This window comes from Marmota flaviventris, chromosome 4 (assembly GCF_047511675.1).
Source record: "Marmota flaviventris isolate mMarFla1 chromosome 4, mMarFla1.hap1, whole genome shotgun sequence".
NCBI lineage: Eukaryota > Metazoa > Chordata > Mammalia > Rodentia > Sciuridae > Marmota > Marmota flaviventris.
The window spans coordinates 142,152,635-142,177,405 of record NC_092501.1 but is presented as its reverse complement, the minus strand read 5'-3'; the positions used below and the strand labels follow the sequence as shown (position 1 = coordinate 142,177,405).

At 46.0% G+C, this 24,771-nt stretch overlaps 1 protein-coding gene across 2 annotated transcripts in view; it reads right to left on the bottom strand.

The window, feature by feature from the left end:
• Slc7a1 (solute carrier family 7 member 1) overlaps nucleotides 1–24,771 on the bottom strand; it is a 93,745-nt gene that overhangs the window by 67,987 nt on the left and 987 nt on the right. The gene's annotated exons all lie outside the window — the stretch shown is intronic.

The following is a 24,771-nucleotide window of genomic DNA, read 5'->3' as shown; positions in this document are numbered from 1 at the left end:
CTGCATATACTAAAACCCAGCAAATGTATATTTTAATGGGGGAATTTTAGGGTGTGTAAACTGTATTTAAAAAGCTGCTGGAAAGAAAGCTAAGAGGAACCCATTCCATGAAGAGCTACAGTATCAGTTTCCTACTGATCGTGCCCAGGCCAACCCAATGCCTTCTACACCAGCTCTGCTGTTCCCTCAGGGCTCTCCCCCACACACTTCAAACCAGCTTCAAGTCAAAACTCTCATTCCCCCACCCCACCCCACCCCCAAATTAATAATTATGGCTCCAGCTCCAAGTGGTAAGAGGCTCTCCACTCTATTCACATAGCCGTTTATTATATATAACAGACGTTTTGCTCTCAGAGTTTCAGGATCATGGAATCAGCTCCTATGTAATAAACCCTCCCTACCAGCACTGCCTCATCTTTTATTGTTGTTCCATGGAGAATGCAAGCTCTCATCTCAACACGCAGCTTGAGCAGTTCACGGTGACAGAGCACAGCATAAAATTAAGGAATACTGCAGCATTTGTTGCTTTAAATAATGTAATATATAACATACAGGGTTTGTTTCTATGCGTTTAGGTCCAACAGAGTGCAGGGGAGAGGGAAATCCTCTCGTGTATGCCTGCCTGTGGTCCAGGATCAGAGAAAACTGGATGCTTTAAGAAGGGATGAGAAGTTTTTGTAAAAGCTCATCAGGCAGGAAGAAACGGACCCATCTCCTGGCCCTGATATGGTACTGATACCAGAGGCTATCAAAGGGCACTCTTAGGGTAAATAGGCACCAGGGAGGCTGGAAGAAACACCCAGCTCAAAGAGGCGAAGGCAGACTTGGGGACACTTCCCATGCTGAATGCTGGGGACGCTCACAGGGCTCCGTGACGGCCCCTCCACTGCCCAGACACACCTGACTGTGACTTCTGCCATTCTCCCGGGAGTGTGGGGCTGCTGGGTGGAACACCCTGCAGGCAGTTCCACCCACCCTTTCCCTCCCACGGAGGCAGCTGGGACAGTGTGGTGGAGGCGCTAAAGAGGCCTATAAAGACAAACCAGCCCGGAGGTGGCCTGGAGCCCAGGCGGGCGGCACAGGTCCAGGGACGAGGAGCTGGTGCCGCCCTGTCATCACCGAAAGGAATTAAAGCAAGCACTCGCAAGCCCTGCCACTGAATTTCTGCACTTCTTTTATAGACTTATTAAGAGTAATTTGTTCTCCTGCAGCTAAAGCACTAGCTGGTTGCTACGATTCCACACAGGAACAGTTAGGGACTGTGCTGACTGGAACAGTTAGGGACTGTGCTCACCGTGGAGGGTCCAGTGCCCCTGAGCTTCCACGGGGAGGGGGAGGATGGCTGGGCATCCCCCACCTGGCACAGGTCGATCCGAGACTTCACTATAAACTCGCTCTCTTGTGCAAAATGGTCCCAAGAGGCTACATAGAAACATGAAATAATCAAAGAAGGCAGTGCCAGGCAGGAATGAGAGCTGCTCTAATCCACTCCAATCCACAGTCTGTGTGGTATGTACACCACCATTGATATTTTCCCCTAAGGGAATCGACCTCTTTATCACCTAAACAATTAAAAAAAAAAAACCTACATATTACTCTCATAAATGGAGCACAACAGAATTATCACAAGTCAGATGTTAAACTCACTCCCATTACCCAATTTCAGAGGCAGCTGCCTTGCAGGGACCCGGAAGGCTGCAGCCTAGGGTGCCCTTGATGTGTCTCCTATCTACCTTCTTCCAATTCACAGTGGGGTTTAACACACCATTAAGACAGAAATGTTTCTCCCATCCCTAAAACCTATCTTACAGACAGAAGCCCCCACAGAGCAGTTAGGCAAACCACAATCTGCTCCAGGAACTCAAAACTACGGCACATGGCCCAATTTAATACTGACCCCGAATTAAGAATGGTTTTGTTTTTATTTTAAGGTTCATATTTTAAAAGGGAACAAAAGGGCTGGAGTTGTGGCTCAGTGGTAGAGCACTTGCCTCACGCATGTGAGGCACTGGGTTTGATTCTCAGCACCGCATATAAATAGATGAATAAAATAAAGGTCATCAACAACTAAAAAAAATAAAATAAAATAAAAGGTAACAAAAGAGGAGGAGGAGGAGGAGGAGGAAGAAAGAGATGACGATCATTCCAACAGAGGCACATGTGGCAAAGACTGAGATACTTGTGATATGGTCCTTTATAGAACTCGCTTGCCAACCCCTGAGCTCATCCGTGCCTTTATTTCTCCACTTGAACTCAAGTTCAAGTGCACGGAGTGACGTGGAGGCACTCTGACACAGGTCTTCCAGCTTCAGAGTGAAAGAAGATTACCAAAGAAGCTGCTTTCCAATGCCTTCCAAATGCTGCTCTGTCTAGTCACTTTGACATTTTAAGAACGTCTAGTCAAGAAGAAGAAAAAAAAAAGAACGTGGGGCTGCATAACTCATTAACTTGTTTCTGTCCTCAACTTCATTGAAGGTACCCGTCACATCCGTTGGCCCCAGAGCCACATCCCCACCCCGGGGTTCACCTGTGTGGGACTTCACTCCGGCTGACCTATCTTCATCCTTGTCTCTCTGGGAAGATGAAAGGAGGGAGGTGAGTGAAGGAGACCCCACCTCGAGGTGTCTGATGTGATATTACCCGTCACACAGCCAGCTGCAGTCACCAAACCTTCTCCAGGTCCAAGATGCTGGAGGTGTCCAGGGACCCTCCCTCACTTACCCTAGAGGCTGACACCCTGCCCTGCTTTTATAAGTAGTTGCCTCATTAAATCCATCTCAAATTGCCCAATTTGAGAATGCCACCTGTTCCCTGCAGGGCCCCTGATGGCTAGTGTTAGGGACAGTGAGCTCTGGGTGCCTGCAGTTACTGATGACAACCCACTCCGAGGAGGATGGCTTGGCAGTGTGGTATTGAGACAGCCCTCCTTCCTGTTACATGAGCTGCTCCAGGAGACCAACAGCCACCACCGCAGTCGCAAAAGTTCCTAGAGTCAAGTGATCACTGTATCATCAAAACAAATATCTGGTTTTTTTAAAGTTCCTCAATTTAACCGAATGACATCTGAGCAGCTAGTATGCTGCAGACACGTTGCTCGGTCTTTCGCGCACTTAGAAACTCAGCCACCAAGCCTCATTTCACAAATGAGATCGAGGAACCTCAACTGTTGATTGATGGTGCTTATCCCAGCTCTCGGTGGCTGGGACGGGCCAGTGACACCTCTCAGCAATCTAATCTGTCCAGGCGTCCTGGTCACATTATAGCAATAAAAGGAAAAACAGGACCAGGGAGGAACCTTTTCCCAAATAACAGAAAACCCCTGGCAGCCCCATGCATATAACTGCAGCACCTGGATGGGCCAACAGGAGAGAATATCTAGCAGAGCTCGACCCGAGTGTGAATCCTGGGAGGTCCAGTCACGCCATTTCTATGGCATAAAACAAATGACCAGTATGCTACATGCAGAGGTCCCTCTCCTGAACCTTCTCTGCTCTGAACGGCATGGACAAGGATGCCAGGGCCTGCTGTGGATCTGGCAGCTACTACCAAACTGCATCATTGAAACGGAGTGTTCACTGAATGGAAGAATTTTCATGTCACATTTTTATCAGCTCACAGATCTGAAGAGGTATCAGAAACCCCATCAGACCCTGGCTGTGTGACCTTGGACAAGCCACTAGATGTCTCTGTTTCAGTTTTCCTACATGAAACAGGAATCATGACTTGAGTTCACCTACACCTCCATCCCTACCCCAGGCCTATCTTGTTCCTAATGTGAGGATCAAGGGACAGAGGCAAGATAGAGGTTAAAAATCTCAAATTAAACTGGGGAAAGTTTAAGGGGAAGTTACTTAACTTCTTTGAGCTTGCTTACTCTTTCATCTCTGCAAGATGAAGAGGGTCAAAAGAATTAATGTGTGTAAAGTACTGAATATGTCAGGCATTAGTGAGTTCAATAAATTTGCAGTATTATGAGCTTCTTAATCTATGAGAGGTCTTACTAGTAGCCAACTTTAAAAGTGCTATGAGGATTAAGTAACCCAAATAACTGATTTACAGTATGAAGGTATTTTGTAATTGACAAACAGTATTCAAATATATGGTTTAAATTTTTAAATTTACTCATGTATAACTAATTAGAACAAATTTTAAAAACTTAAATTGCAAGAGCTAGAGGTGTAGCTCAGTGGTAGAATGCTTGCCTAGAATGAAGGAGGCCCTGGGTCCAATTCCCAGAATCGCCAAAAAAAAAAAAAAGTTATTAGATGTATTTCCATCTGCACTAATTCAGAAGGCACAAGATTTGACGGCTATTGTCTGGAAATATTAAAACTGAATTTAAACTATTAAAAGTAGGAACAAAATGGGTAAACCTTAAAAGCATAACTAATAATGACTCAGGTTTTTAACACCAAATTTTTATTTTAAAATAATTAAATATTTGAACATCCCAGTTTCTGTCGCACTACCAACCAAAGCCTTTTCTGCCCTTGGCCGTGACCTGGGGGGTTGGCAGTGACTGTGGCCATCGTGAATGTCACCGTGTGCCATTCAGACTCAATGAAGTAAACACACGTCACCTGCCGTGGGTCACGCTTCAGCCGGTGGCCCTGTCACCTCAGTCTGGCTTGAGCCAAATCTGGAAGCCTGAACTTGCATTAAGAAAAGGAGAGGCTTCGCCAGTTCTGCTGTAAGGTGGATTCTCCAGTTTCTTGCGCTCTGAAGTCAGGCAGAGGCCAGGCCTCCTTCCAGGAGGCCTGCACGGTCACAAAGCCCAGTTATTTGTTTTGCCAACCCGTGTGTGTGTATACACTGATGGAAATGTCTGCTTCCACGTCCCGCCTGACGTCGCTACAGACACATGATTAAAGAACAACTGCGAGGCGTTTGTTTTTCCCTCATCCCCTCCGGCCTGGTTGTGAAGCAACCTCGCTTCCGGCCTTTTAACTTACATCTCTGTCACTTATCATCCACTCTTTTTTGTTGACCTTTATGTGTACAATGTTGCTTCAGAAACCTTTTTCAAAGGAAAGGTCAAAACGAAAAGTCACTGGGAAGGATGCCAGGTGGCCAGCAGCCAGAGAGGCAGCGCCCAGACCTGGGGCTACAGGTGACACGTTGACGCAGGCACAGGCAGGTGGACAGGGCTGGCCGAGAGCATGGCCCCAGTGCGGCGCGCTCTCTGGGCCACCTGCACCGGCCCAGGCCCAGTGGCCGAACCAGGATCCTTCACTCAGGGGTACTCGCTGTGTCTCCCCCTCCATGCACACCCTCCGTGAGGAGCTGTGGGTGACAGATAAAGTTGTAGACGTGGCCCCCGCCCCCAAGAGGCTCATGATTCAACTGAGGAAAAAAGACATAGGAAAAGGCTTAAGGACAGCAAAGGAGAATGTCAGAAAGACAGAGGGATGGGAAACGGGAAGACCCCCTCAGGATGACTGTCCTGGGATGTGGTGGAAGGAGGAGGGAGAAGCTGATTGGACAGATGATCTGATAGAAAGGACGGAGCAGATGCAGCCAGTTATGGACTCTGAGGGGCAGGAGTCAGGTGAGTCAATTAACTCTCAGATCTCAACTCTGCATGACTGGAAGAAATCCCAAGTTGGGATCTGCAGGTACTGAGTGTGAGCTGACACAGAGACCTAGGTAAGACACCGTGACCCTGCCACTTGGACCCCACCAGTGTGCCGCGTAGTCAAACGGCTGGTGGATGAAGGTGACTGGAAATCTGCGTGGGACTGCTGTCAGCACTGCACAGAGCAGCAACCAGCCAAATCAATCAGAAACAACCAGCAAGCGCCACAGGCAGAGGCCAGCTCTGCTTGGGCAAAACGCACATCTGCCAAATTTGCGGGACGAAGACTGGGCACTGAAAGAACAAGAGACACAAAAGAAAACAGTGGCAAAAGCTAAAATCCATCCGAGCCATCTGCTGTGGGCAAATGGCTGATAAGGGCAGAAGAAACTTCCACAAAAACATAACTGGGAAATCATCTATTCTGGTAAGAATAACTTCATAAAAACCAAAAAGTTTAAATGGTTCATCTGCGCTCTAAAAACCTAAAACCTTAGACTGAAGTCCACTAAGAAAATTATTTTCATTGAAAATTCCCTGAAGACATGTCTCTGATAAAATATTTTTGTTCCTAAGAGTCAAAATATCCTCAGATCCCCAAAGCATTGTCCAAATGCTCTGTGTCCAGCAAAGCAGAGGGACATACCTGCCACGCAGCTAGGCGTGTGAGACTCTGCACCCAGGACTACAGATGCTGGCTCACCAGAGGCAAGTGCTACCAGGAGGAGCTTCCAGGAGGCCAAGAAGGCTGTCCGCAGGACCAAGGGAACAGCCACATTTCAGGAGCTGAAGAAGGAAGTATCACAATAACAAAGGGGAAACGAGCAAAGTCTAAGGACTTCAAAGGCAGGCGGACTTCTACGCCACCAGAGTGTCCAACTCTGTCTGCTGCCCTTAAGCCCCACACCCTCACCTTGCCAAGCGAGCCAAGAGCCAGGCAGGGCACACCTTGATGGTAGCCTAGTGTGTAGCCATCACATAAGATATAGGATGGCACAGTTAAATCTGAATATAAGTATGTCCCAAGTAGATCATCAGTATGTCCCAAGTATGCCAACATACAATCTTTCAGCAGTAAGAAGTTACACTAAACAATAATAATAATAATAATAATAATAATAATAATAACAACCCACTGCTAACCTATGATTCAAATTTAACTGAGCACCTTTTATTTGTTATGTCTTGTGCTGAGAGCTCAGGTCCTGCACCCTCATTCATTCTGGAGCAGGGCGAATGGTCTGGGCCAGGGGCCTGACTGTCACAGATCGCCACTCTAAAGGCACTCGGCAGACCACTCTAATAAGTAATGCCTGGCTTATGTGATAAGCCCTCTCGCCTGTGGGTCTGTAGCAAGTGGCCTTTGAACGACGCAGAAAAGGGAATAGCCAACCATATGAAGTATCTCAGAGACACAAGAGGGGGTGAGGACTGAGAGCAGATCCCTAGATTGCCTTAATAGAAAAAGGGGTACTATGAGTAACTAGCCTAGTGGCTACAGTTCAGTGTCTAAGGGATGAAAACTGGTAGCAAGAGCCTGACCTTCTCTAGAGCTCACTTTAATCATAAGGAAACGGGGTTCAAGGCCAACTGCTGTGCTATCACCATATCTGCAGAACCTCAAGGAATGACCGCCCTTTAAGGGCGAGAAGTTTGGTTAATTCAAAGTGGGCACGGGTAAAGCACCTGGCCAGTGTTTGCTGCAGGAATGAGGAAATGAATGAACACGGTAATTCTCAAAAAGCCTACCTCGAAATTTAGAATTGTATGACTGAAAACAAAGTCTAGAGTAAATCTCGACATTTCATAGTGCACCTAATATTTTTTATTCTTTAACTCATCTGTCTGCTGAGGGTTACTTCCAGTACCAAACAAATGAATAAAACACCTGCCACCCCACCTGATGGAGCACATGGTAAGTTCTCATCAACAAAGCAGAGGAGCAAGGCCACCACCTCCCAGGATGCACTTTTTTCTCTGCCCCTTTTGTGTAACTACTGTAACTGTCCTTTAGTTAGGGGGAGCAGGAACATGTAACTAAACAAACATCTGAGAACACCACAATTTTCTTATTTATTGTTATTTATTTTCTTGTTTATTATTACTCAACCCAATGCCAACTTCTCTTGATCTACGCTGGAAGAATTCCCAGGGACACCTTATCAAAACAATAAACTCAAAGAAAAAAAAAAGATAAAGAGCAAGAGAGAAGATGACGACAACATATATTTTTAAAAGATAATACTGTGTACTCCTTTCAACCTATGATAAATCCCCAGTATATTTTCAGTTTTTCAAAAGAAGCTTTTATTTGCTTTATTACTGTCAACAATCTATTCCTCCAAACAGCCCAAAATTAGAATTTACAAATAAATAATTGAGCCTGGACCAAGGGGAAGTATATCTAGCTTTTGGATATGCTATTAAACACCACTTGGCATAAAACAACTATGCCATGCTTCTAGCCCTAAACTGTTAGGTATTTTATAATACAGCTAAAAGAATTAAGCTGAAAATTGAATTTATGTACAAGTTAATCCATAAGGGTTTTGTGCCATTGCCCAAAAAAAATTTAGATTCCAAATGTAGTCTGTGTTCTTCTAATTTTTTCAACATGACACAAAGGAACACATTTCTGTCTTCACTAAAGAGACAGCCTCTGTGGTCAGCCGCTAGGGTCCTGCAACTTCCAAGGAAGGACCTATCAGCCAATCAGCTCCCTGTTCATAGTTGAAGACGGATTTTTTGAAAGTCATTTCTACCAAATATTATCAACGGTCTGCCTTCTTCATGCTCCAGAATGGGCATAAACTCATGGACCTGAAAATCAAGAGGAAATACAAAGCCTTCTTAGGTAAAAAGAACCACCCAAATAGCTCAGATAAAAATGACCAATTTTCTAACAGCAGAGAAGTAACTAATGCAACCGACATGGTCTCACAATCTGGGATCAGTCCCTTGCTTCTTGGGGTCACCAACTCTCCAAAGGCCAACACCAACTTCAAATCAAACTTAAGCTTTGTGCAACTGTAGACAGAGAAGGAGAGGAGGGGGGTGTTCCAGAGAGTCAGCCTTACCTGTGCATTTGTGTAGAGGCCTTGGTAGGAGAGCCCAGTGGCCTTTTTAGACAACAGATGCACCATCTTCAGCACCATGATGAAGTCAATGAAGAATAAAGAAAGAGAGAGGGAAGATCTACTGCCCACTCGCTAAGTGTGCAGGACCACACTGGGAAGTGGCCAGCCATTCCCTCAGTTCCCAGGCCCCAGGAAAGTGGCAGAGGAAGGCTGGGAGCTGGTTCCTACATCATGTGCACACCAGAGCCAAGGTCTGGCACTGACACCCCTATCCTTCCACATGCCACTCAGGTATCTCCAGTTCAGAGGAGTCCTTGCTGGGTTCTCTTTAAATACCTTAAGAGAAGTGTTAATCTGGGTCTTTACAAATTCCTATATCCAGAGCACAACACAAGGCCCCTTCTAGAATTCAAATACAATTTCATATGTGATGTAGTCTTCTTTAACTGTAGTCTGAGGTGCTAATGGTAGAATGAACCTGACAGTCAGATGAGCTCGAGGAAGCCACCTTCTCTCCGTGCAGGGAGTGGGTGGGTCGGTGGAGGAAGCAGCGGGCTCGGGACAGAACAGTAACAGGGTACCAGGCAGCAGTGTCCCCTGGAGTGTGGCTGTGAAATCTCAAGGAAGGGAGGACATGGGGAAGAGAGGGCAAGTGATTCTAGAGTTTGCCTCCAAGAGGGGGGTTCCTAACTCAAACAAAGAGGCAGTGTCCATCTTGGGGTGCAACTCTCTCTACAATGCCAAAAGAATGTAAAAAAGACAGTTCGGATGGGGTCTTGGGGACCAAGTTTACCCCTGCTCCTCTCTCAAACACCTGTCTGGGGAGCCAAGAACATAAGAAATAATATCCCGGTCAAACTTAGTCTACTCCAGCCAAAGGTCCTGTCTTGGGACAAGTTCACAAAGCAAGCTTTGTGAGCAGGCATGCCCCATGATAGCACTGTCCAAAGATTCCTGATAAACCCCAAACACTCCTGGCCCCTGTGTGCTGTGCAGCCACAACCACGTTCTTCGGGAGCCTACCTCCCTTCCTCCCAACATTTTCCAGGTTTGGTGAGTGTGTTACAAGCCACACAAAGTCTTTTTTGCTTTGCTTTTTATTTATTCCAAAACATTTGCAAGACCTGACAAAGGACATGGCTGGTTTTCGAAGCTGGTTGGTAAGTGTGGCCCATGGCATTTGAAACTCTGATCACATCTCTGTTCCTAAGATACAGGAATCTTGGGGTATCACGATCCTTCCAGGCGACTCTTAGGAATGCTCTGCTATCCCCAAACAAAAGCCAAGGCTTCTTCTGTAACACAATCCTTATCACATTTCTGCCCAGAGAGCAGATATTGAAGACATCTGAACTTGGACTGCAAAACTGAGGTGCCCTATTTCCCTTCCCCTAAATCTGACTATTTGCCATCCTTTGTCCTCCTGAAAACCTTCCCTGAACTGGGGGCACTGCTCTGTGCGCTCCTCAGTACAAGGGCATGCTGTTTTTATATGCACACATCTGCATATGTGAGTAACAATACCCCTTCATGGCTGGATCAGACCTGCTCAGCAAATCTAAAGGACCCTGGGCAAAATGTTGAGGCCAATGAAGAGTACCAGGTGTCCCACACCCTGTCTCCAGGCTGAGTCTATCCAGGAGTCCAGGGGAGGCCAGGGAACAGCTGCAGGGGCTTTTACAAGGGCAAATGCGGTACAATCTCCTTGCAACGACAGTTTCTTCCTGGACAAGACTGAGAGCTGCGAGGTCACAGTGGGTATCTTTTTGTCCTACACCAGATACGCCTAGTGCTCCATGCTCCTGAGATGCATTCCGTACCTGCCGCAGGGCTGACAAGAGTCCTCTCATTCGGAGACACAAGACTTCCTTCCGTACTATTTCCCTTTCCTCTGCATGCAGGACCTGGAGGCAGGCAGGAAGCCCTCTCTCGTCTTTCACATTGTGCTTTTCTTTACTCTGCCAGGGGGAAGTCTGTTGCTCAAGAGGTCGGGGAGAAGCAGAAGCAAGAGCTCCATGAAGTGTTTGCCAAAGGCGCTTCGGGCAGAAGGCGGCTCTTGCTAGATTTTTCATCACAGAGGTTCAGTAGGGGTTGCTGCTGCTTCTGCTGCTGCTGCTGCAAGGCTTCACCCCCAGTCCACGCAGCGTGGGTTAACACAGGCGGGATTTCTTTCCCTTTCCTTTGATGAGGTCTGTCTGTATTTTGATGTGTAGGACTGGCTCATAAGTCTTTTGAAAAATAACCTCTGACAGGCTTCCTCTCTGGTGAGATAGTTTGGAGCTGAAACTTCTCATGGCCTATCCTGACATTCCAGCCCTCCCCAGGAGTCACCCTGCACAACAGAACCCTGCTGCCCAGCTCGACCGACACCAATTGGAAATGGCCGGCCGTCATGAATGGATTAGCATCCACTAGTGGGCAATCAGACTGAGAAATGCTGCATCCAAAACCACACGCTCCACAGTTGCAACAAGGAAACTTACCATTTCGAATGCAGAAGCTCTTCTGGAACAGTCCTTTGAGGGAGCACAAGTCTGGTGAACCACATGGACACTGTCTCCAGGTACCTTACCCCCAGCCCCTACTTTATAAGAGTCATTGTGCCTTCTGGGAGTATCAGAGTCCTGCTCAGCATTTCTGGGCCTACGCAGACAAAGCCAAGATTCTCAATGACAATCTTTCATGTCCTAAGAGCAGAACTCCTGTCCCCAGTACACCTGATCACTGTTACCCCTGGACACTCGCTTTCACATATCACCAAACCACACAGTGCTCTCCCATGGGTCTTTGGTCACCTCTATCCTTTTTAGAGCTGGAAATCCCAAAGAAAGTAACATCTTAATGCAATCCCTTCTAAATCGGTAAGCAGAAAAGGTGGCCCGAGCATATGTCTTGCCCAGGGTGACAAGAGTCCACAGCATTGTGGTCTATGTGCTTCCAGGTCACTGAAAGGGCAAGTCTAGGGTAGATACACACCCGGAGGTGGCCTCACTTTGAAGATTGAGGAGAGTGTGGCGAACCCAGCAGGGGACAACAGAGATGGCCTATCTGGGTTTTCGGGTTCTCGGGGCCCAGGAGGCTCTGCTAAGAATCCAGGACTCCTCCACCAAGTTTCTTCTACCTGCCCACACCTGGTCTCCTAGTTCCTTCATTAATGCGTGCCCTTTCCTGAGACCATTCCACGTCACTCTCTTCACGCGCACCGTCCATCAACGCTGGTGCAATACACACCTTACAACGGGTGGCATAACCTTCTCCTTCACGGGAATTTTTCACACTTCTGAACGTGTCACGATTTCTTCCCTTGGCTGCTTCGTTAAACAATCATGACACATGTCTTCAGCTGACCAATCCCCCATGCAAGGTGACAAGTGCTGTAAAGCAGAGGGACTGTTCATGAGCCCAACTGCACACTTCCACCCATGCGATCTGTTGTCCATCTTAAAGCCTGGTGAGGAGAATAAACAGTCTGCACCTCTTAAGTGACTGAAAAGGTGACCGTAAGCGATCTCTAAATTCCTGCCAGACGTACCATGAAAACTAATCTGATTTTCCCCCCAAACAAGGCCATGATGGGATTTTTATAAATTCAACCCGTGCCTCATGCAAAATTCACAAGCTGTCAAAGGGCACAGAATAAATCCTAAGTCCCTCCACCACCAACCCCACCATACCCACAACTACCCCGGGCCTTTCCTGGAACAGGCAGCCTTGGCTCACACTTTATAGGAGTGATCACAAGTTTCAGATTTTGAAGAAACATGTAAATGACATTTCTTTTTTATTTTCCTGCCTTTCTGAATTATTTTTAGTTTATTGTAATTGGTATTTCTATATCCTACTCAACAAAAAGCCTTCTAATGAGTATATGAGTTAGTGAACGAAACAACAGCAAAACTAAGCCACATACCTGCATTTTATAGCACCCCATTCTCATGCCCCCGCACCACTTTCCTGTGAGAAGGTGCAAGAAAACCATTTAGAATAAGAAATTTCAGGGAACTCTTAGGCGTTTCTAGGTGATCAGTAGAACATCTGGGAAGCTTAACACTATGTCAAGGCTCTTTAAGAAACTGTTCCGCTTCATCCCCTTTAAATTTCTCTCCACCAACTCATGTGCCGGGCAGGGATCCTTGAACTCAATGGCAGGCTAGACACAGCCAAGGTGTAGTTATGAGTATTCCAAGTCAGATCTCTCCCCCGGGCAGAGTCCAACACCTCCAAGGAGGTAGAGGAGATTGGGAACTGTGCCCAAGCACCCTTTTTCCCCTTAGCCACCCTTCCTGAGATTTCTTAAGAACCAAGAATAAGTAAACTGCAAGGAGGTTTAACCACAAGGGCATACACCCAAATGCGTGCTAGCTCTTCCAAGGGGCACCCTAGTTTCAGGTCTTCTGAGCAGGGGGCCCAGAAACCTGGCAATCCATGCCAGCTCTGTCAACACCATGGCCACCCCCACAGGCCCTCTCCAAGCCAGGTTCATCTTCCCCTTGCCCGACCTTAATTAGAAAGTTCCTGCATCTGCCTCTTCCATGAAGAATTTCCTGACGAAGAGGGAACATGTAGCAACCTCTCCTTAGCTCATTTCCACTGCTCCATCGTCTGGAGAATTCACTTTGCATGTTAATTGACACCTACTCTTTTACTAGCAAAGCAAAGACACATTTATGGGCAACCTCAGGAACGGGATTTTTCATCTGGCAGAAACCTCTCTGAAGCCTGAAGTTTAACCCTGCAGACACCATTCCTAACAGGGATCCCATTTACTCAGCCTGGCAATAGCCCCAAAGCTTTGATCCTCAACACTGCCTACCAAGTGGGAAACCATGACTCTCCATTTCCACGCAGGGAAACTAAGGCACAGAGTTGCCGCTGGTCACACAACAGAAAAGAAGGTGTCCATCATTCAGCTCAATTCTCCCCCCATGCTGCTTTCTCTCTGCAGCACTCTGTCCTCTCCCCTGCTGTCAGGCCCTGGGCTATCAGTTCTCAGCACTGTCAGCAGCCCCACCTCTGCAGTGGAACTTATCACTTCCTATCTGCTGTAAACAGATAAGCAGGCTGGTCAAAATGAAAGCACAGACTACAGACGGGGCCACCAGGCCCCTCCAAAGGCACTAAAATAAATGGGCACGGGACAGCAATTTCTTCACTTCCGTTGAAAAGGCACTTTTTGAATGTCTACTCTGTACCACTCACTGCTCCAGGTACAGAAGACACGAAGACAGATGTGGCCTGAGATCTTTCAATCCGTGGTATTCCTAAATGACTGCAGGTTCCAGCATTTTCTAGGGGCTTGCCACTCCAGGTGATCCTGGAGTTAGAAATGTAGTCTCTCAGAAACCATCTGGGCCTCCTGAATCAGAATCTGAGTTTCAACAAAATCCCCAGGGGAGGATTTGTACATAACCCTGGTCTAGATAGCATAAAGACACCCAGAGTTTGACTTTAAGATAGGAAAGGCCCTGTCATATTATGCAAAATAGTTTACTTAAATGCTTAGGAAGATATAATCCCTCCTTCTACCCTTGTTGCCGGCCTCCACTGGCACATCTGTCCAGTCCCTATACACCTACCTACCTATGGCCTTTAGACCGTGATGAAGGAGTGACAGAAATAACTAAGAGGCACATCACAGAATTCACCTAATATGCACAACTACAATGGAAACGCTTCCAGTTTTGTGTGTTATATTTCCAGAAATGATATATTACAGTAAGTGTTGCCCTAAGTTTAGAGTTTTACTTTTAGTAGTGTACACCTTGCATCCTTCAGAGAAGTCCAGACCTAAGAGGAATATGGCTCTCAGGCCTAGGCAGGGGGCCTGCACCGTGTCCACACTCACTATCAAGTGGGCACAAAGTTCTGCCAGTTCAAGGAAATCTAGTAGCAAGAGCAATTCTAGGAAAAGGGACAAGAACTAAAATGTCTGAGTCTCTTCATTTGGACCTGGGGCAGCACTTCCTGCTCTGAGGAAGCAACAGTGTCGAGGATCCCATTCTCTCCCTCTGTGCCTGCCTCCTAGTGCCTCTCGGGCAAAATGATACTTCTTCCTTTACATAACTGGACACCTCACCAGAAAGAGACAGCTCTGGGGGTCAGAGCCAGAAGCCCCTAAGAGGCCCCAACTCAACCACCAACACAAGAGCTTATACGGTAGCACAGCAAGATCTCCCTTGCAGAGGCTCCACCAGGACAGTGGAGGGGCACCCAGGAAAGTGACTTGAATTCATGTTGAGTGTTATTTTCCACTGGGCACTACTCCAACTCAAAATTGCCCAAGGTATACAGTTGCACTCACCAGATCAAAGACTCACAGACATTCAGTGATTACTGAAAAAAAAAACAAAACTCTACTGCACTAATCCCTACCTCAAATTAGTTTTGATCACTTTCTAAATTCTGACTGCAAACTCTAAGACCAATAAGATGAACATTTCCCAGTTCAGGACAATTATTCAAAGAATTAATGATATTCTTACTTAATATCTCCCCAAGATAGCCCTTTAGGAAGAAAGTAAAATGAAAAAGAAATGTCTTCTAACAAAAGTGATTTTTAAAAAACCAAAATGGCTGTTAAAAATTTGACATTATAGATTTGTGAGGAGTGCGTCACTCAACTATATTTAAAGATTATCACTTATTTCAAATAATATGTATGTAACAGCATAAAACCAAATTTATGAAGTTCCTACTCAAATACTAACAGTGGTGGCAATTTATAACTTACACATGCATTTTTTAAAAGACTGTAAATTAAGTACTCTGAATTCTTACAGCAAATTTATTTTTATTGAGCATAGTAAATAAAAGAGGTTTGCAAGGAACAGGACAGATATTTGTACAGTGTTTTAATAAACTAGGGCAATTTATTTTATTTTGTGTTAGTTCTGTTATGTCACTATGCCCTTGTTCAATGGAACTAACTCCCTTGATTTACAATTGTTTTAAGAATTACATACACAGGCTTTGTTATTTAAGAATATTTACTTGCTAAATCAAAATAAAATTCAAATTCTTCTTAAGCAAAAATCCATTCACCCTTTCCAAGAACTATTTAATAATATAATTGTCATTGCTAGTATTATATTTGCAATACTCTGTTCAACTTTAATCCAATAGATTGGACAGACCCCAAATTAACTTTTCTATTAAAGCATCTTTTTCCTGTTGTACTCACAAATCCTTAACTCTGAAAGAAAAGGCTAACTTTTCAGACGTGTTCTTTCTTAAAACACATTGAAAAAAAAATACATTCAAGGAAATTCAAAGTACTTGAAATTAATAATGTAAGGGGGATGGGAATATAGCTCAGTTGGTAAGAGTGCTTGCCTCGCACGCACAAGGCTTCTGGGTTCAATCCCCAGCACCACAAGTAAATAAATAAATAAATAAATAAAGGCCCATTTCTGAGAAACACACGAACACACACACATATCCTGACCAGGCCACCTCTAAAAGAAAGTTGATGCCAGAGTTACTCAGTTTGCAACTCAAAGCAAGCTGGGAAGTTCACAGGTGTCCTGTAAACCTGCTCCCCTGCTGGGAATCATCACAAGGAATAAAGTCCAGTTCAGACAGAAACTCTCACCACAAAAGAAACCTCTACTGCAAAATTTTCTCCTCCGAGAAGGGTCTAGACAAATTATTCTCATACCTTTAGTGCCTGCAGCAGACCTGAGATTTGGGAAAGTTGCAGGCTAGGTGCATCCAAGCGTGGCAGTGTTTTGCAAACTGGAAGTGGCCACTAGGAGCACCCCTCTTTTTTAATGTCTTTAATGAAATAGAAAAGAATAAAAATTATCAAGAGTTTTGTGGGTAGAGGAAAGTGGCAGAGGTCTTGCCTAGCACGTGTGAGGCCCTGGGTTCCACCCCCAGGACCGTAAAAAAAATAAAATTATCCGAGTGCACTGTAGGAAAGAATAATGGGTAGGTGTTGTTTCATGGAAACTTCCAATCTTTTTTATCAATGTGTGTCGCCATGTGTGGACTTGATGGCAATGTAAATTTAGTTCTTATTGTAGATAGTGGTCAAAGTTTCTGTCCTTGGGAACACCAGTGTGTGGGTAGCAGAAGTCACATTCCAAACACCTCCCGAGAAAGGCTTCTAGAACTTTGTGCTGACGGCTAGGACAGGCACTACCAGAGCCTTGAACCCCAGGTGCCTATATCCTCCTGCAGGACCAGAGAGACAGGTGACAGCCTAAATGAGGGACATTTCCAAAGCTTATCTACATTGTATGTAGAAATGAAAAGCTGTATTTTCTGAAAACATTATAAATTTAGAAATCAGCCAGTATACCTCGGTCATCTTTGATACTTAAAAGATAAAAAATCCTAGGCAAATCAGGCAAAAATTCTCCACAACAGGATGGGACAGGCTGGCCCAATGGTGATTAGCTACAGGGTAGGTTGATAGAAAGCTCTAATTTTACCTGATCTGTGAAGATATCTAATAACCAACCTAGCAAAAATGTAATATCCTGATACTCCGATCTTAACAGGGCTGGATTACTCTAAATCGAAATGACAGAGCAAACAATTCACCATATGATTTGTACTGAAGTACAAAATATGGTACATACTTATACCAAAGAATAAAATAAACCCCAAAGTGAGATTGTCTGGGCAGAATTGTAATAGAAACTTGAAATAACTTATTGTCCTATCTACCTGACAAATGTTACAATTTGCCTCAGTTATTTTTCCTTTAAAATATACTGTTTTACTAACCTATATAAATATTCCTTCAATAAATATTTGTTGAGCACTATCATAGGTGCTACAAACACAGCAGTAAACAAAACAAAGACTATTGTGGAGTAGGAGATGCTGGGGATTGAACCCAGGGCCTCTCAAATGTTAAGCATCCTCTCTAGCACTGCACTATACTCCCAGCTCCCAAAGTTCAATGTTGACCACATTTTCTTTTTGTGATACCCAGATCTCATTAAGATAACGGTGAACATGGAAAATTACAATCGGGATTTTTTGGTTTTTTTTTCACTTTCAACATTAAAGTTTTCCCCATTAAGATCAAATGTTCTTTGAAAATGCCATTTCTATTGGCTACACAATATTCTAATGTGGAAACAGAATTATAATTCACCGAAAGTCATTTCCGAAAAAACACAAAGAGACATAGTTAAATCAAATATGTTCAATTTAGGAGCATAAGGAAAAAATGCAATCTTACCAACCTCAGAGACCCCGTGCCCTCCTCCACAGTGATGGACACTCACTGGCTTTGCCACATCAAGGTCTGATTTGCGAATCTCCCTTTATAAGCCCCTCTCCCTCTTTGATCGAAGAGAACATTGTCTGCCCAGAACAATACGTTTTCATTTCAATTTCCCTTCTTTTCAGGAAAGGAAATGTTTGCACTTCAAAGGATTTCTTTGAAGAGCAGCCCTCGGTGCTGGTCGGGCCAGGTTAGGAGTTACTGGGCTCAGCAGGGTGCATGGACCCTGGGCGGCTGCCCACCGGAGTCACTGTCAAGGCCAGCTCCTTCAAGGAGAGGGTCTGGGGCAGGAGAAGAACAAACAAACACATGGAAAAATACTTGAAGCTTTTGATCATGACCTTCAGAGGCCCCTTCTCACACACAAGGTAGGTTCGCAGCTCAGGGAAACTGAGGTGCAAAGAGTGAGGCGTCGTGCACACTGAAAGAATAGTCTCCAACAAAATCATTCCAGAAAGCCGACTCACTTAGGAGGACCCATTCCAGGCCAGGAAAAAGGGGAGCCACTCTCAGTGCTGGCGGTGATGGCAGAGGGGACAACCCAAACAGAGAAGATCCAAATTCCACTGCACAGGAGTTTTGAAACCTTCTCCTAAGAAAGTCTGTGTATGAGTAGCACAGTCATTAACAAAGCAACACAATTTAGAATTTTGCCTTTTACTTTTCCAGTGGCCTCCTAGAAAGGACAAGAGGCTCACCCAGCGGCAAGTCTGCAACTATATGCAATAGCCACCGGGGGCCCATGCCGCAGCCCTCTGTCAGGCCCATGTGCATCCTTAACCTCTGCCAAGTCGAGGAAGCGAGGGGTACAGAGCAGACAAGAGAGGACCTGCAACACTTCAAGTCTCAAACAAGTCCTGCGTATGTGATAATGATCTCCGCCCTTCCCCACCCCAAGTACCTACGTGTGGGCACGAGTAAAGTGCTACCAAGGGAGGTTGTCAGCCTGCTCATGTGGGCAACCACCCAAAGAGTGGGCAGGGGCATGAAAGACAGCCTGAGGGCTCAGCTGAGGGGGCTCTTCCCAGGAGTGGGGCCTGCAGTCTGCAGGGCCAGGTGATCAACCACTTTTCTTACAATCCATTCACCTGGCCAAGTGCCAAGGCTTTGTGCAGCAATCATGGGCTTTTTTATTTTCTCCTGTCACTGTACTAGTTTCCAAGTTCTTCACGGTAAGCAGTCCCCCTTTTAGGAACTTTTTCTTAAAGTGAGAGCCTTTAAAAATTAAAAGACTTGTGATGCAGAAAATTAGAATACGGTAGAATACTAGACTAGGGTTCCTTTGAGCTCCAATTCCCCAAGAACATGTGAAGAACACCATGTGGACAATTCAAAGTTGAACAAGGGCTGTGAACTTGATAACACCTCTGCATTGAGGTTAAGCTTCCTGATTTTGATTCACTGTCAGGCTGCACGTGTTGCTCAATGGAACAGAGTTTGTGGAGAATGCACAAGGCCCTGGGTTCCATCCCCAGCACTGAGAAAAGGGGAAAAAAGCAAAGATTTCACACTGCAGCCATCCTTGTTCTTAGGAAATACATGATAAAGTATGGAGAGGCAAATAATGCATCAGGGCATGTCAGAAAAGCGTGCATATGTGCACTCGTGTGTGTCTATGTGGGGGAAAAGCAGAAAGGGCAAAATGGTGGCAACTGGTGGCCTGGAGGAAAGGGCACATGGGTTACTTGTGCTCTTGAAGCTTTTCCTTAAGTTCAAAATGCTATCCAAAAAAAGCTGAAAGAGAAAAGAAAGAAATGAGAAAGAAGGAAAGCGGTGGAAAACAGTTTTACTACATACCTGTCCGTTTCCTTTCCAGGAATTCTGAGGGTCCCCAAGGCCTGCACCCAAAACTCCCAGCTTCCTGGACCTGGTCTCATCCCAAGGGAGGGTAGGAGGTTCCCCTGCCACCTGAAAAGCTCTGGCCCCCAGGAAAGCACTCCTGAGGGTAGAAAGCTGCCACCCTAGGCTTTCCAAGGGTGTCAAAGGGGTGTCTTCAAAGGAAGGGGACACTTCCCCATGTCACCACGTGGCAGAAATCAGTAAATGAAAGATGGGGGCAGAACTACAACTACCACAGGCCTCAGAAGAATGGAGTGTAAACAGTTTCTGGTTCCCACAAGACCCCCTGCGAGGAGTTCTCCCTGCAGAGACATGGAGGTGGAGCTCAGGGATGAACGGATGGGCACCCCTGTGGTTTGGGGCAGGAAGCAATGTGGCCAGCCAGAGGCTAGTGACGTGAATGACAAACTACTGACCCCCAAAGAATGCAGCCGGTTCTCTGCCACACATGCTGGCTCCTGAGTCTGGCCACCTGCCCAGCACAGCTGCCCCAGCAGCCCCCGGGCTCCAGCTGTGCAGGGAAGATCTGCATCCAGAGATGGTAGAGAGAAATCAGGGCCAGGGAGGGAAGGCTCCATCTGCAGGTCCCCACTGTCCACGATAATAACCAGAGCTGGCCAACGGTGGAGAGGCCCTGCAAGCATCACCACAACTTGCCCAGAAACAAACAGGAGCAGTCAGAGGTGTGTGCTGCCATCTCAGCAGGCACCTGGCACGCCGGGCACATTCCAAGAGAGGCTGGAGCCCAGGTAGGGCTGGCTTCACAGTCCCATCACACACATGGGGGCTGCTGGAGCCAAGCCACTTGGGTTCCAATCTTCCCTCTGCCACTTATTACCTGCTTGTGTGCCCAGTGGGGTAGCGAGGACCTGCCTTCACTTCCCCATCAGTCAAAACAGCTGGACCAGACTTGACAGGCAGTTACAAGGCTGGAAGAAAATACATCAAGCACCAAGTACTCAGAAAGCACTAAACACGCACTTGTGACTCCTGACCTCATCTGTCCCCGCCTTCCTTCCTATCTGGTGTGAGACTGGTAGATGGCACTTGGTAGGCAAGGAAGAAGGTGTGGAAAGAGAAAGAGGGCATTTCCAAGCAAACCTTAACAGATCAATTCAAGCCACTTCATGGGAAGAATGAGAACTGTCACAATCGTTGGAGGAAATGACAATGTTCAGTTCCCTCCCTTCTCTGAGCCCCACTGAGGGATGAGCCCACCACCCTTACCCAATAGGGATATTACCTACTCAAAGAAAGGATGGAAACAGATGGCCCTGGGTTTTGGGGTTTAGCTCTTCTCAAACCCAAGGACTTTGGGTAATTTGGGTTCAATGTTGAGAATGAAGATGACTATAAGGACAGCCACTATACCCACACCCACTAAACACACATCCCCTGCTAAACACACAGATGTGCATACACACACACACACACAGCAAACACTCAGAAAGGGGCTTCCCAGAGGTGCTCAGAGTGGCCAAGCCCAAGACTGTGGCCCCCAAGGTGGCCCCTGGATCTCATCAGGCACATCCAGGCAATAGAGCCAAAAGCCCAGGGCTGTCATCATTCCCTCCAGACCCAGGACCAGAGGGGATGGGGAACTTGTCAACAGATTACTCTAAGGCCCAAATGCCCCACAACACCCTGAATTGGGTACATTCCAAGGAAAGGGGGCTACATTTCATTGCCATGGCAAATGGAGAAGCAAACTTAAGTTGTTTTAAAAATCATTTTTCTCCCACATCTAAATCAAAGAGTTAACCTTTCCTTCCACTATAACTGTTAAGATTTACGTTAAATACTGGGTACCAGGTGCTGTAAGTGTGTAACATCAATTATCTCATTTAAATCCTCTCCACCTTTGAAAGGTAAGCACTAAAAGCCAGGTGCAATGGCACATACCTATACCCCCAGTTATCCAGGAGGCTGAGCCCAGGAGTTGGAGACCAGCTTCAGTAATGCAGAGACACCAGTCTCAAAAAATAAATAAATAAGTAAAATAAAAGCCAATTACTATGCAAGCAGCGTGGGAAAGGATTTCCACGTGGTACAGGAAATACTTTAGAACAGGCATCCCTGTAAGCGGGGCTCACTCTGTCATTCAGCCCTTTCTTTGGGGATGGGTCGTGGCTTCTACTTTGACCCCAAAGTTTGGGGAGTGGGGCCATAAGCTCAGGTTGGCTATATCAAGCAGTCACCACTGCTACATGGTCTCTATGATCCGGAACTAGGACCCACTGTTGAACACACAGGAAAAATGTCTGATTGTCCGTATGGTCAAGAACTATCTGAACATCCTGAAAAAAAGCCCTGCAGAAGGAATGTGGAAAGATAAGGGAATGCATCTGCCCAGGCCCTCTGCACCCCCAGAAAAGGGAGGGGGAAAGGAAACACAACCTGGAAAAAGAGAGACAACGGAGAAAGACACAGTGCTACCAAGAAAAGGGACATTCTTTCTCCCACCACTATCTAAACTGGAAATAGAGCTGATTTCAAAAAAGAATTTGCATGAATTTGACACCTTTGTCAAAGGATCGAATGGACTTCAAGCTTTCCAGCTTCTCGCCAGGGAGGCTGCGAAGGACAGGTCCCCATAAGTGCATAAGTTTCAGAAAGTTTAAATGACTTCCCAGAGTCTGCACATGGAGAGAGGGGCAAAGCTGAGTCCAGAAGTCAAAAGCAGCACTCTTCCCAGCCTCGGTGCCCCTCCCCAGGGCTCCACAGACCAGCAGCAGCAGGGTCCGCCCTGAGCTGGAAAGGTGGATGCCTCACCCCTCAGTCACAGCTCGTACTCAGTTTGCACAGTGTGATCCCTAAAGGTACCATCTGCAGGTCCCCCCGTCCATAATAACCAGAGAGGAAAAGCCCAATGCAAGCCACTGCGTGTGGCAGTAGGGTGAACATTCCAATGTCCAGAAATGTCTTTCCAGCAGTCCTGGGAGGACGGAATCCTGACCAATGGATCAAGAAAACAGTGTTCCCCCTAGTCTGCCAGTGTTGCAATGAACCAACGCCTTGGGAGGGAAACAGACATCGTTAGCAGTCCACCAAAGGGTTTCCCCCATTTGTGCCCATCCTTGTGGCAGAGTTACTCCAAGAGCAAATGCACTGAACCTCCCTTGACAAATTCTGACTCTCTCCAAACAAGTGCAGGGGCCATTATTTTCCAAACTGTTGGAGGGCGGAGGGAGGACAGGTAACCGATTATGGAGGAAAAGAAAGAGAAGCAGCTCAAGTTTACCATGAGGCTGAAAGCCAAAGATTTTTCTACTGTATTCCCTCCCTGGAGGAGAACTAAAACCTGGGAACCTTGACCTGGGATCCCCATCCTACCAGGGAAGTCCACCAGCAAGCTGCCCACTCTGGAGGGGCAAGGGAGGTGATAGGTAGCAGAAGAGATAGAGCTCAATGAGCTCCCAACTTAAATATGAGGTGAATGGGAAGAAGGCTACCACTCTGGGACAGGTGGATGCAACACAGTCATACACCTTGGAAGGGCCCCAAAAGGGTCCATCTCGTCCAGGCCTGTCCTTAGGGATGGAAGTACCTAAAAATGTTAGCTGTGTCTTTTCAAATCTTTCTTCCACCCAACATGCTCTTTTCCTAGCCTTCCCACCTCCACCATGCTTGGATTTATAGTTGATCTCTCTCACACTTCACATGGGAATACTGCCAATCTGGCTGGGTATGCCTCTAAATTTACGCTGACCAGGGGCTGGGAGTGCAGCCCTGTGGTAGAGTAGCACGGGAGAGGCTCTGGGTTTGATCCCTAGCAAAACACACACACACACACAACCCAGGCCTGAAGGGACCAATCATTCACATAAGGCCAGGGTCTCATCCATAGGTCTTCCATGGAGTAAGGACGAAGGGCCAAGTGAAATGAAGGGTATCTGGGGAGAGCCTCTGGGCAAGATGACAGAGACCCAGGTATCCCCAGAGTGAGAGGAAACAGCAGTTCCCTCCATAACAAGGACTTCTTCCTATTCAGACTCCTCCCTGGCATTAATAAGCAATACCTTCAAATACATGGTTACTTATAAGAAAGGATTCGTTTCATTGGATGCAATGGGCCCTCCAACGATTGCCCGATTTTACTGGATTCGATAAAGAAACTAGAATACCCAATAACCATGTGCTAATTCCATCAGAGGATGAGATCTTCCATAAAATGTAATGAACATATGTGTCTTAGAATTCAAACTTCCTGAGGCCATCAATCTTGTCTTTTGTGACTTTTATTCACCTAAAGCCAATAATCACATGCATAAAAACAGCCATGTGGCTCTAAGATTCATATCCAGCCAACTGAGTACTTTTCTGATGGCTTCTTATTAAGCCCTGTCCTGTTTGTTTACTCAAAACTTCTTTGACACCTTTTGAATTTTACCTTTATAATCATTAAACACCTCAATATGCCAAACCTTTAAAAAGAATTTTAATCCATTATTGACCTTTCCCCTAAATTTCTATTCGGATCCTGTGTCTTAAATAAGACCTTTTGTTTTAAAGCCAGGCGGGTGCATTCATATGAAAATAATGATAGTTTCCACTGAGACCTACAAAAAATATCAGGGGAATAAATGTATCATGGTTTCCTTTTATCTGAACCACACATAAAGGGCAAGCTATGTTAAGGTAAAAACCCAACTAAATTATAATTTGAATTACAATTAGAACATTCAGCCAGAAGGCAATGTACACAGTTCTAGTGAATTTTTACTTAAAAAGCATATTTATTTTAGGGAAATATATCTGGGATTGAAATCCCAACCCTGTCCTCTGGGAGAAAACCTAGCAACAGAGAGCATGACTGTGGGTACTGGGAAGTGTAGTTCTTTCTTCCTGAAGGCACATGTCTGGCTATCGTAATGACACAAGTCAAACACAACTCCTATTTGGTTCCCACACCCCATGAGGAGGGTCAGAGGCTCACCCAGCAGGCCACGGTAGTACTGTGGAGCAGCTGCTACTACGTGGACACGCTGAGCTGGTGACCTGCCAGTGCCCGGGGAAGTTTTCTACTACGCAGAGAGAAA